The 12,525-nt window shown below is 41.9% G+C and overlaps 1 protein-coding gene across 4 annotated transcripts in view; it reads left to right on the top strand.

Moving 5' to 3' along the window:
- Positions 1-12,525, top strand: part of tln2a (talin 2a) — a 163,373-nt gene that overhangs the window by 34,408 nt on the left and 116,440 nt on the right. For all 4 annotated transcript variants that reach the window (XM_080766374.1, XM_080766373.1, XM_080766372.1 and 1 more), the window contains exon 2: positions 6,083-6,130. The gene's annotated coding sequence lies outside the window, so the exon portion shown is untranslated. The remainder of the gene's footprint in view (positions 1-6,082; positions 6,131-12,525) is intronic.

Below are 12,525 nucleotides of genomic sequence, written 5' to 3'. Positions count from 1 at the left end.
TTTTCGGGCCAGTTGAGAACTCCAGTTTTCGCCGGTTGCCAGTCGTGGCTGCACTAATAACTTTGGGGCAGGCCTGCCGAGTTTGAATGGAGAGGTATCGGTCAAAAGAGACATGAGATGAGACATCGAAGAGGAAGGACGGGTGGACACTTAGATCTCCATATATGGAGATCTAAGGGTTTGCAGATATGCAGATCTAGGTGATGACCCAGTCTTCTCTATGTATGGCTAAGGGTTTGATGATGTCAGTATGAGGATCTTCATTTATGGAGACGGCCATATATGGAGCGTGTCATGACTCATGAGGCGTGATCGACTGACGGCCATGGTGGTGTGACGTGTCAAGAGGTGTGATGTCACCAGGCGCAATGGACTGACAACCTTCTATGGAGGCGTTATACACAGACGGATGGATAATAATAACTAGGGATAGTGGGTTGAAAATTGTCAAATCAAAGCAAAACATCAGGGGTCCAGCAGCTTTGCAGCACAGACAGACCCAGTAATTGTGTGGTGTCTTGTGCTACTCTCTCATGGGTCAGTGCCACCATGCAGATATCTAATTAGCTAAATGGGTCCATGCGATGCAGGCTCAGTAAATACAGGGGAAGGGGGTCCTCTGTGTGTGGTCAGGGACTCATTACTCCCTCACTGGGGAGTCAGGCCACCTGCCTACAACTGCACTCATCACACCTAGATTATTGAGCCTTTCTGGTGGTGACTGCAGTACTGTATTATTACTACTGTATACGCATAGTTTCATTATAGATATTCCACTGTTACTGTAGGTTCTTAGCTTACGTATGATTCTTGATGACTATTTTTATGCATTTGATGTATTGCTAATTTGCTATGTTATGTTCTTGCTTACTGTAAATCGCTCTGGATTAAGAGCGTCTGCTAAATGCCTAAATTGTAGGCCAATTGTGTGCGTTTTGCACTGCCAAACACTGACTTTCACCAACAGGTGATCAGGAACACTATTCACAAACGTGTGTGTGTGTGTGTGTGTGTGTGTGTGTGTGTGTGTGTGTGTGTGTGTGTGTGTGTGTGTTATGAACAGAGCTGGTGATGTGTGCGCTACTTTATTAAAACTTACTGTCAAGGTGTTTCCATAGCACCTCATTGTCTGACTGCTCCCCACATGAAATAGTTGATAGATTGAACAATGAAGTCTCCTGCAGCATATTGTGTGCTATGCTCTCTGAGATCACCAGCAGTGATATGCCCCTGAACTCCACCTCTGGAAACCCTGGTGGCCGAGATTAGGTTCCCACCACAGCAAACTACTGGGAATTGAAGCAGGAATGTACTTGATGCAAAGAACAATGCATTTGCTCAGGAGGTAGAGCTGCCGCATGGGAGTTTGTGTCGAAGAAGTGCCCTTGAGCAAGACACTGAACGAACTGCTTCCGATGTGCGTGCAAATATATGGACCAATTCTATTTGTACACTCTGAGATAGATAAGCAAATTTCACAGGAATTTTCAGTGTAACTTGTGGGTTCCACCGTTCCAGTATAGTTTAGATCAGTGATCCTTAACCTTTTTGAATCTCAAAGACACTCTGTTTGATGGTTGGCTTTTGGCCACAGACCTCCATAAAAAACTTTTCTCTGGGATGAGATCTCAATCTTCAGTGTAAAACCCAGTGTTAATTCACTTCTATTTGGTTCCATTTGTATAGTCTTCAGTGTTGCAGACTAATTGTGATGTTGAGAAATGGCAATTATAGACTAGTATTCTTCTTCTTGCAAACTGTAAAGTATTCTTCTTGCTAACTGATTGTGTTCTGATCACCTCCTTGGTTGAATTTTGGTACTGCTAGGATTCTTTTTTGTTTTTTTGCCAAAAGCAATTAATTAGCCTCCAGCTCGGAGTACAGGATTACAGGAATTTAGAAGTCTCTTCCATTGAAGCACAGATAAGGTTTCTCTTTGTTTGTCACATTCATTCAATGCTCACAATATATTTTCCTTCAGGCATATACAGTAGGCCTCTCAGAATTAAGCCACCTTCATTATCAAGACACACAATGTCTGTTCTTTCCAGGGATTCGGTTTTGTGGCAGTGGCCTAGCTTGTTCGGTGCGTGAGAATGGTTTATTTATCTCCTCATTCTGCGTGGGTTTAGTGCAAATGAAGACAATATTAGCTAGCACCTCAATGTCCCATAATTACCATGATTATTCAAATGCACTGTAACAGAACATGTTTTTTCCAACTTGATAGCTGTTTAAAACCGTACAGTAAATGCTTTTCTTTTCCTCATTAACCATTTAATCCCTATTTTCATACTTTTTTGCTGCAAAATAGCTACTGCACAAGCTCACAAGTGTCACATCATGCCTCAAGTTAACTATTGAAAAGAGTGGAGAATTGCAGGTTAGAGTTAGTTGTTTTTTTCCAGAAGTGATTTAGGTTGACACTGTTTACCAGCTTTAAGCCTATAAGGGCCGATTCATACTCCTATTTTAGAGCCGAATAAAAGTCGGTTCGGCGCTGTAGAGCCTACAATTTGACGTCATTTGAGGTTCGGGGGGGCGGGTAGTACCGTCCTAAAGTCGGCTCTTCGGTGCTACTGAAAATTTCTGACGAGCCGAAATCATTTCAGCACTACAGCGCCGAAACAGCGGTAAAATAGGAGTATGAATCGGCCCTAATGCTCCATCGTGTGTGATGGTGTCGCACGCTGGGAACCATCACCTCAGAACTTTGGCATGCGTTTACATAACGAAAGAACGATCTCGCCAGAACATGATTTACTATTCTGTCCATATCGGGTCGCAACTCGAACAGGGCTGAGTCGGCTAAGCGAACTTTGCAATGTTCGACATGGCAACTCGCACACTTTAGCGTGTTCAGTGGTTTCTCTTGTGGCTCAAGTTCGCTTGAGACGGCGCCCCTCCATCACGGTCTAAAACTTGTATTTACTCAAACACGAAGGCAATTCAGCACTCGCAGCACAGAGCAGATTGTAGCTGTTAGCACAGAGGAGATGTGGCTGCAGATTGTAGCTGTTAGCCGCTAAGCAATGCAGAGGTACAGTCTGCTGAATAAGCAGCACATCAGCTACAGAGCACAGATCACTTACAGCAATTAGTGGCCGCTGGCTGGTGTCAGCTTTCGTCAGAATGCATTTTATTTGGCTAACACAACCACAATATGACAAGATAATACATAATGATGGGTAATCAAAAATAAATAATTAATAATAATTCTGGATTTAATTAAGAGTGGCAAAAAGAGAATGAATTTCTACCTTCTACATCTCTTAAGGCAGGTATAATATCTTTAGCAGCGGTGTGAAATCAGAAGTCGCATACATCAAAGTCACCCGTCTATTTCACTTGTTTACATTGTACAAGTAACATTTTGAGCAGCTTCTCTGGGTTCTTACAGTTCTATTTAATTAGTTTGTTACAGTATTTGCTTCATAATGAACCTGCTTCCTTGGATATAGCAAAGAGGCTACCGTTGGTTTGTTCTTGAGACATTTATCGCTGTGTTCATTGTTTTGGTGTTACAGTAAAATCCACCGTGTTTATTTTGTACAAATAAATAGCAAATGATAGGCTATATTATCAATTTATCATACAGCACTTTTCAAAAACAAGATTACAAATTGCTTCACAGTAAACTGTGCGAATATGCAAATATGCAATGCAGTCAAGAAATAAGAACATAAAAGAGACGTCTATTTATCAAAGCATGAAATAAATGTAAATTGTCAATCTATGAATTCAAGTTTACTCTAATGCTGAACTCACAGAAAGTCGCTTCGGACCCGTAATCCTCAGTGCTAATCTACCCATTTGTAACTCAAGAGGATGCAAATGTAACCAAATGTACCTGTATCTGGTTGTATCTGTGCACTCTCTTGAGTTAAATGAACACGGTGAGTTGTTTTACGGTGTGCCAGTAAGTCCCTCAGTTATGGTAGGGATTCGGTTATGTGTTAGAGCTGGCTGGAGAGTTTTGCGGTCCAGTGCTTTTCCCTGCTGAGGTGGTTCCACCTTGAGAGGGTGTCTGGCTTGTCCCCCATCAGTCACTATGCTGTCACTGTCTGTGGCAGTGCTGTGGTGTGGGGGCTGCAGCCCAGACAGCCCCCCCCATCCACCCCACCCCCCTCACGCACACACAGTCTCTCACACACACACACACACACACACACACACACACACACACACACACACACACACACACACACACACACACACACACAGAGAGAGAGAGAGAAATGTAGAGGTTTCATGTTGGTAAAACAAACGGTACACCATATATGGTTACATATGCCATGGAGTAGCTGATGCTTTTATCCAGAGCCAACTTCCAGTGAGTTTTAATAACCGGTAACAAGGGTTATAAATTACATAACATAATGTTACGAAAATAGTATTGTGATCCTACTAAATGTTTTTAGGAAGGAACTCCTGAGACTTGGGAGAAGAAAGAGAGATCAGAGCTACAGTACTGTAGTGCCATCATGTCCACATAACAGTAGCGATAATCCCATCACAGGTTTATAGATGACAAAGACAAATGTGGGTGAAATTCTTCACCCACAGAAAGTCATATGAGCATGTCATTTTAGATTTGAGCTACTATATACATAAAACACATTGGTTGGCTATATAAAAAAGCAGATTATACATCCTCATAACACGTCACTTTTGTGTCGCAATATTACAGATCTACTATTTTTGGTGTACGTACAACTATAAAGCATAAGTCCTCCTGAGGTACTGCTTGTTCTGGCTGTCCATACAGTACAGTATTTATTTTTTTATAAAAAAAAATATCCCACGATTTTGTAACTCATTTTTCACCCCTGTGTCAATCATCTAATGTGATCCTGGGCTCTACACACCCTCCGCCAACTTGGGGAGAGCAACGGACTTGAACTCATGCTTCCTTCATGCATGAGTGTCCAAGTTGCTCCTTTACACCTGACAAGGGGGGAGTTTCCCTGGTATGGATGTAGCGCGTGGAAGGAACACGTTATTCCAACCAGTTCCTTTCCCCTCCATCAGGCACCCCGGCTGGCCAGGGGGAGGCAGTTTAGAGACCAGGATTACTGCATGTTTTTTGTGAGGATACCTACCCTATAGTGGGCACGTACAGTATTATATATTATTAATGTATAAATAACCATTGCGTATTGTGCTGCTGCAGATATTCTACTGCTCTTGCTGAACACCTGCAGACTGGGTTCCAGCATCACTGAAAGGCAATGTAGGCCACGCTACTGCCTCCAACCTGTTCCAAAGCATTTCATTGCTGGAAGGTTTCACTGCAAAGCCTTAGTGCACTGATTCTCAAAGTGGTGTTCGGGGACCACAATCGGTCCAAAATGAAGCACAGCGTTAGTTTATACAGGGACATGTTTGTCATGCATGCCTGTAATCAGCTGTCAGTCAGCTGGTTGTATCAATCAGCCTAGCTAGCTTCCTATATCCCATCTCAGCTGATCATTACGTCACACATTCATACTGAGTCCAGTCAGAATTCACGCTCAAACATAGCGGAACCTTTAAACATCAGAACCTTTTGATCAGGGAGGGGGCTGGTGGACAAAATATATCCAAGCTCACAACTGTATAAAGTATAAAATAGTGCACTGCTTAATTTAATTGTTTAAGACAGGACTGCATTCCACACTGAAATAGCTCTCTCCAAGTCGACCATTGCGTTTGACAATTTCTTCTCATGTACAAGACCTAATTTACATTCATCCACTTAACCGACAGTAATGGTGTCCTCCTGACTCCTGACATAAGCTTCTAATTATTCTGCTGTGTTGCAATTGCACATTTTGCCTTGGAGTGTATCTTAATTCTCAAGCACTCCCTAATAATAGTCTGACATATGGCTATATCCCACTAGAAATATATGCCGCTAAAAATACACAGTAATGAGTGTTTTGCCTCGGACTGGGAGCTCCATGGAATAATAATAACACTCGAGTTCTCGCCAGTCAAGTAGGATAGGGTCGCTTGTTTGTAATTGCAATTATATTGTCATGTGTATAAGCGAAACCTGTGTGCATGTGTGTCATGAATGTCCCTTCTCTTTTCTTTTCAGTTGTGAACGTCAGCAGACATCCGAGGTTGCATTTCCCTCAGCAATAAGGTAAGCTGAAGCTCACTACGAGGCTCATCGTGTTACACTTTGCTCTGAGCCTGTCCGGTTCACAGTGGAGTTGGTCAAGCAGGGGAGGAATATACAATGGATTGATAGTTTCAGTGTATTTCAATGCATGGACCACATTCCTAAAGAAAAAAAAGTGTTATTCATAATATTATAATATTTGTATTTCGTACTTGCAGCCCAGTGTATACTTTCCCCTTTATTTAACCCATTTTGGACTTGGTCGATAAAAAAAAAGTATAACATAATGCTCAAAACACCAAATGGGGTTCCCGCCCAAAGTTTTCTTCATCAATCAGGATTTGTATTTGTTGCCTCCCATGTACAGATATATGAGAGTAAACATTCAGAATCAGCTTTATTGTCACATCACAGCATTACAAGTAAAAAAGTGGGTGAAATTCGTTTTTGTGCATAGTTTCCATCGTGTCATTTTTCCATGAAAAATACAAAGAATGGATAGAAGAGAGAGAGGCGGGGGGGGGGGGGGGGGGGGGGGGTCAAGGTAGGAAAGAAGACAGTTTGAGCGATTTAGCCACGAAGTAAAGGGTTTCAGATATTTAGAAGCTTGTTTCACAAACGGCACAGCCGTAGGGTCTCTCTTAGCTTATTTACAGGCTGTACAGACGTACAACAAGATGGCTCTTATCCACAAAATAAATGTACACATACTGTAGTGTGTGTGTGTGTGTGTGTGTGTGTGTGTGTGTGTGTGTGTGTGTGTGTGTGTGTGTACTGTGCATTATACTATACATAAGGACATTATTTAAGGTGCGGGATTGCAAAGAATTCCAATCACTTTAGGATTTAATTTGATATCGCAGGATGTGTGTCAAGCTTAACATCACGTGTGTAAAGGTGGTCATGATGGAAAAGAAACAAAGGACTCAGAGTCACTGCTCAGTCCGTGCTGGGCTGCAGATGCATTAAGTGTGTTGCAGCGGTGTGTGCACCCCCCACTGGTCCAGTGGAATAGAGCTACAGCTGCAGGTGTGACAGCCTTTAACACGGTCGCACAAACACTCGCCGGCGACCCAGAAGACGCGTGGAAGTGGAGTATGAAATATGGCCAAGCTGTGAGTGAGAGAGAAGAGGGGGGGGGGGGGATAGGGGGGAAGACGGCATCCTTCATGTCGGTTCTAAACCTGCAGGCTCCAGTGTCAGGCATGAACGGTGTGATCTCTCTCTCTCTCTCTCTCTCTCTCTCTCATATTGATTGATTGATATTGATGAAGAAAAAACGAAAGAAAAAAAAAACGGGACTAAAAGGAATATAAAAGCCACAGGGGGCTTGTTTCCATTATGGTCCATTTAGCTCAATGAATCATACAATACATATAATGCAAATGATACATGTGAAATTTCCAACATGGAAAGCAAACCAGCAACCACTGAATTGTGTGTGTGTGTGTGTGTGTGTGTGTGTGTGTGTGTGTGTGTGTGTGTGTGTGTGTGTGTGTGTGTGTGTGTGTGTGTGTGTGTGTGTGTGTGTGTGTGTGTGTGTGTGTGTGTGTGTGTGTGTGTGTGTGTGTGTGTGTGGTACTGTGTCCAATATGCATTTATATGCTGAGTCAGTAGGCTGCTTCTGTGGGGGCAATTAAGTGACAGCACGTGTCCTACCGGATGATATAACCACTCCAGTCCACAGATGAGGCTGTGCTCTTCTGTCTACAGTACATTACATTGATTCTCAACCCTTTTCATGTGAGTTTGATATGATATAAAATCCTCAGTGGTAATTTAACTAGAGAGTATACACTACAAATGGACAGATGGTTCCATTTGAACATAACATACTCCCAGGGGTCCCAGGTTGAGATCCAGTGAACCGTGCGTACGTGCATGCGTGCGTATATGACACATAATTTATATGATGTCCTCAACATGACGTCCGAGATGTCTCATGTAGATAAGACTTAGAATTGGAAAGTGCGCACGCATGCACAGAAAGACACAACAATGCACGGGCATCAGGGGTGTGAAAACGATTAAGCACGCAGCCACGCACAGACAGAAGTTTGCAGAAGCACACACATGCAACATGTTATGATTACCGGGTTGCTGTAGTGCGAGTGAAACGCTTATGATTGGCGGCACGTGTATCATCTGAAAGTGATGTGCGTTTTCTGCGTGGCATGATGTGTGTTTTTGGATGTGATGTTGGAGTATTCCCGTCCACTTGGTGGTGGCAAGCATGGGTCCTTGCTGTTTGTTTCTTGTTTGTGGAGTGGGCGATTGCATTGTGGTGTTTGAGGTCACATGCAGCAGCACAGTAAGCGAGGGGTGGCTCTGCTATGTGCTGTCTTTGGAGAAGGTGATGTGGAAAGTTGTGACGATTTTGACGTCATAGCAAATTAGCTAGCTGGGCAGTTACGAGTTTTGATCTTAAACAATATTTGTACTGCTACTAACTAATGTCTATTACAACTGCTGTTCTAAATCCTTTAGACCCGTTATTGACCTTATACTAACCTTGAAACGTACATTAGTTATGTCACCATCAACAGCCAATAAGGGACCACCATTCTTACCCCGACATTCATACATACATACATATAGTACAGTACAGTACAGTACAGTACAGTACAGTACAGTACAGTACAGTACAGTACAGTACAGTACAGTACAGTACAGTACAGTACATGCATGCATGCATGCATACTTAATATAGACTTACTTAATATAGACTTCTCAATATTGAACAGCCAGCCAATGTTTAAGCCAGTGATTCCCCAATATTTAATTTCAAGGACACCCAGTTTGATATGCATTAGGCCATGGACACCTATTTGATACAATCTCTGGGACTCCAATCCACACTATACAAGATGCGAACTCCCAGAGTGTACAACCAAATGGCCTGTAACAGTCCATTTGGTTCCCGGAGTTACAGACCCTTCACTCCTCAAGAACCCCTGGTTGTTCTCAGACCCCACATTGAGAACCACTGGTTTAACAAGACTCATCTAGAAGTCATAAATTATCTCTGTCTGTCTGTATCTAAAAACGGATGATAAATGATGACTTTATCGTAGCTTGGGCATGAACATCAAACTATCACTTTCCTCTTCTAAACTGTGTAGGTTAGGTTTCTCAATTGGTTTGCTTTTAGTGATCCTAATCTAGATCATCGACACGCTTCTTTAAGAAAGGGAGGGGAAAGAAAAACCTGGTGTGGATTTGTTGATGGAGTGGACATGGTTGAGTGCTCTATCAGTCAGCCATCTTTGCTGTTTGCTTTTGCCCGTGTTCATAGTGGAATAATCAAAGACGTGACTTGAATCCCTGCCAAGACTGAACCAGACCTCCATCATTCCTTGGCAGCGTTGGAATGTAACTAAGTACATTTACTCCATTACTGTGCTTACTGTACCTAAGTCATTACCTAAGATTTGAGGTATTTTCGTTTTTCAATACTTCTACTCCACTACATCTCACAGGCAAATATTGTACTTTTTAATCCATCACATGACAACTTAATTACTTAATTCTTTGCAGATTTTGATTATTATCACAATACCTAAAATAACTAATTGCACCTTAATTTATTCTATGAGCTTGCAAATTCAGATATTTTAGATTACACCTTTTGTAAAAACGTGTGTAATGGTACATTCTGCATAATGATAACTTTGTACTGTAAGTATATTCTGATGCTGATACATAATTTTTTACTTTTTACTCAAATAACATCTTGAATACACGACTTTTTCTAGAGTATTTCTACATTGTGAAATTGTTACTTCCATGTAGTGTAATAACTACTGTCCCTCTGTGTGAGAGCATGGTGGTCCCTATAGGATACATGCCCTTTTCAGAGCCTTCTACATGTGGTTTTTACTCAGGGTTTACTGATTGACTGACAAATGAGCTTTACATGATTTCCCTATTTTAGGCAGAAATGTAATGAGTCATTCCAATTATAGCCAGGTAATAACAGTACCTTACTGTCTGAAGTGTTCTCTAATTGCAAAGAGCCATTTGGACGCCACTCAAGCGTGATTTTACTTATTTCTGCAAATGATCGGCCGTCTGTTTTGTTGATATTATAAGCATTATGTTCAATTTCATGCCCTCAGTCAGGAGGAATAGAAATAATAGTTAGAACTTGCACTTCATTGAAGTCCCAATAATGCCTGGTTAAACTATGTAAATAATGCAACCGGTGTTTAAAAGCTCTCGTGTCCTGGGGGGGTAAAGCACAGTGCGCTCGTCTTCCTGCTGAATTAGATAATGGTTTAGTCTGTGTTATTCGATTTCGATGGACTGCGAGTGGCTTTCGTTTGCCAATTTCATCAGTTTGAGTGTGCTGGTGTTAAGCGCTGCTAAACGGCCTGTCCAACATCAGAGAGAACAATGGCCTTCTGAACTATGAGAGGCATTGCTGGAAGAAGTGCTGCCATGCCACAATGTAGAAATACTGTGTTACAAGTAAAAGTCCTTATATTCAACATTTTACTTGAGTAAAACGACCACAATATTGTCATCAATATATCATCTCTGTGTTGGTGTAAGAGTCATAGACTATGTCTCAAACTGTTACTTCTCAAGATTCAAATAAATAAAATTGCAAAAATAGCAGATCGGCAAAGCTTCAAAGTGTGTTGCTCCCAGACCACATTTCAAGCTTTTTAGATCTGCTATTATTTGTGTGATGCTGTAGTTTGATCAATTAAGAGGTTATGGATTCATCAATTAATTTGAAGTTAGTTTAGTTGCAGCCCCAGTATAAAACATATATCTATTTGTGTATTTTAATAGAAGGTTGCATTCACTTATTGTTAAATGCAGTCAATGGTGTTTAAGAATTTGTCACAGCTTCCATTCACAACGGTGACATTCACAGCACACAGTTTGCTGTAGAAATACTTAGTCAGCCAAGCAGCATAACTTCAACAGCTCTGCCTTGCCCCTTAGTTTGTAAAAGTCCAGTTATTGGGAAAACGAGACCAGAGGGATTGGTGTGTAGTGTAGTGGTGGTGTTGTAGGTCTATAACGTGCTGCTATGGTCTGTGTGGGGATTTACAGGATATGGTTAGCCTGTTAAGTGTTCCGTAACGGGAGAGGTCTCTGCCAGACCATGCATGGTGGGGGGGGTGAGGTGGCTCTCTTGGCTCGCCCAGATCATCGCATCTCCCACAGATGTGTAGCCCTTCAGAACGTCCAAAACTTTTACTTTTCAAGATTCAAATTAAAAAAATAGCTAAACTAGCAGATTTACAAGCTCAAAACTTGTCGCTTTGAGTTGTATATCTGCTACTTTTTATGCTTTTGTAGTTTGTAGTATGATCAAGTTACTTAAGTAGGGCATTCATTTAGGAAAAAACACAAAGTTAGAATATGGACATAAGAGGTTTATTGTTTTGCATGCTCCATCATTTCAAGAGAAGAAAGAAATGCAGGATCGAAACAGGTTAAATCAAAAAGTTAAATGTTTTTCCTTTCACTATATGTGAGTGTAGGTTCCTCCCAGTGATAAACGGTGGATTTCTCTTCTCCCCAAAGTGATGTAGGAGTTATCCAATCACAGTGCTATTCAGAAGTGAAGTGAGCGGCAGAGCCATTAGCATGAGGATGACCAGCTGTGGCTCTCTCTCCACTTGGCTGGGATGAGCTGTTGACTGGCTTCACCCTGTGGTTCATGCAAAGCCTCTCAATAGACATGATGACCAGTTATTATATAGGGAAAAGAAATGGGCGGCGTTTGGGCAGAGCTTGCCTTAGAAGGACTCGTTCTGCGTACTGCCTCCCCCTGGCCAGCCGGGGTGCCTGATGGAGGGGAAAGGAACTGGTTGGAATAACGTGTTCCTTCCACGCGCTACGTTCAACCAGGGAAACTCCCCCCTGTCAGGTGCAAAGGAGCAACTTGGACACTCAAGCATGAAGGAAGCTCAGAGTCCGTTGCTCTCCCCTTGTCCCCCATATATGGGGACTAGGTTGGCGGAGGGTGTGTAGAGCCCAGGATCACATTAGATAATTGATACACGGGTGAAAAATGGGTTACAAAATCACGGTATCAAAAATATATATAAAAAAATAAAATATTTCTCTCCATGCGCAATTAATTTAGATTTAGACACTTTTTTGAATTATGGAAGAAAATTAACTTTTCCTAACTAATTTGTTCAGCCTTTTTATTTATTTGTTCATATATCAACACTATTGAACACCCTTTTCCTGTGTGTTGGTTAAAACAGAACCTCCTAACTCCATTGAATCATCAAACTGTCAGCAAATCTTAAACTCCATCCCCTCTCCCCTACGTTCCACACAGAGCCTGCAGAGGGGAAGATTAACACACTTTAACAAGCCAGGGTTTTTTCCCCCATAGTAACTATGCAGTGTTTAGGTGCATTCCTAACCTGTGTATGAGTTAA

The sequence above is a fragment of the Protomyctophum bolini genome, assembly GCF_963924005.1.
Source record: "Protomyctophum bolini genome assembly, chromosome: 1".
Classification (NCBI taxonomy): domain Eukaryota; kingdom Metazoa; phylum Chordata; class Actinopteri; order Myctophiformes; family Myctophidae; genus Protomyctophum; species Protomyctophum bolini.
This window is presented reverse-complemented; position numbering and strand designations above follow the sequence as displayed.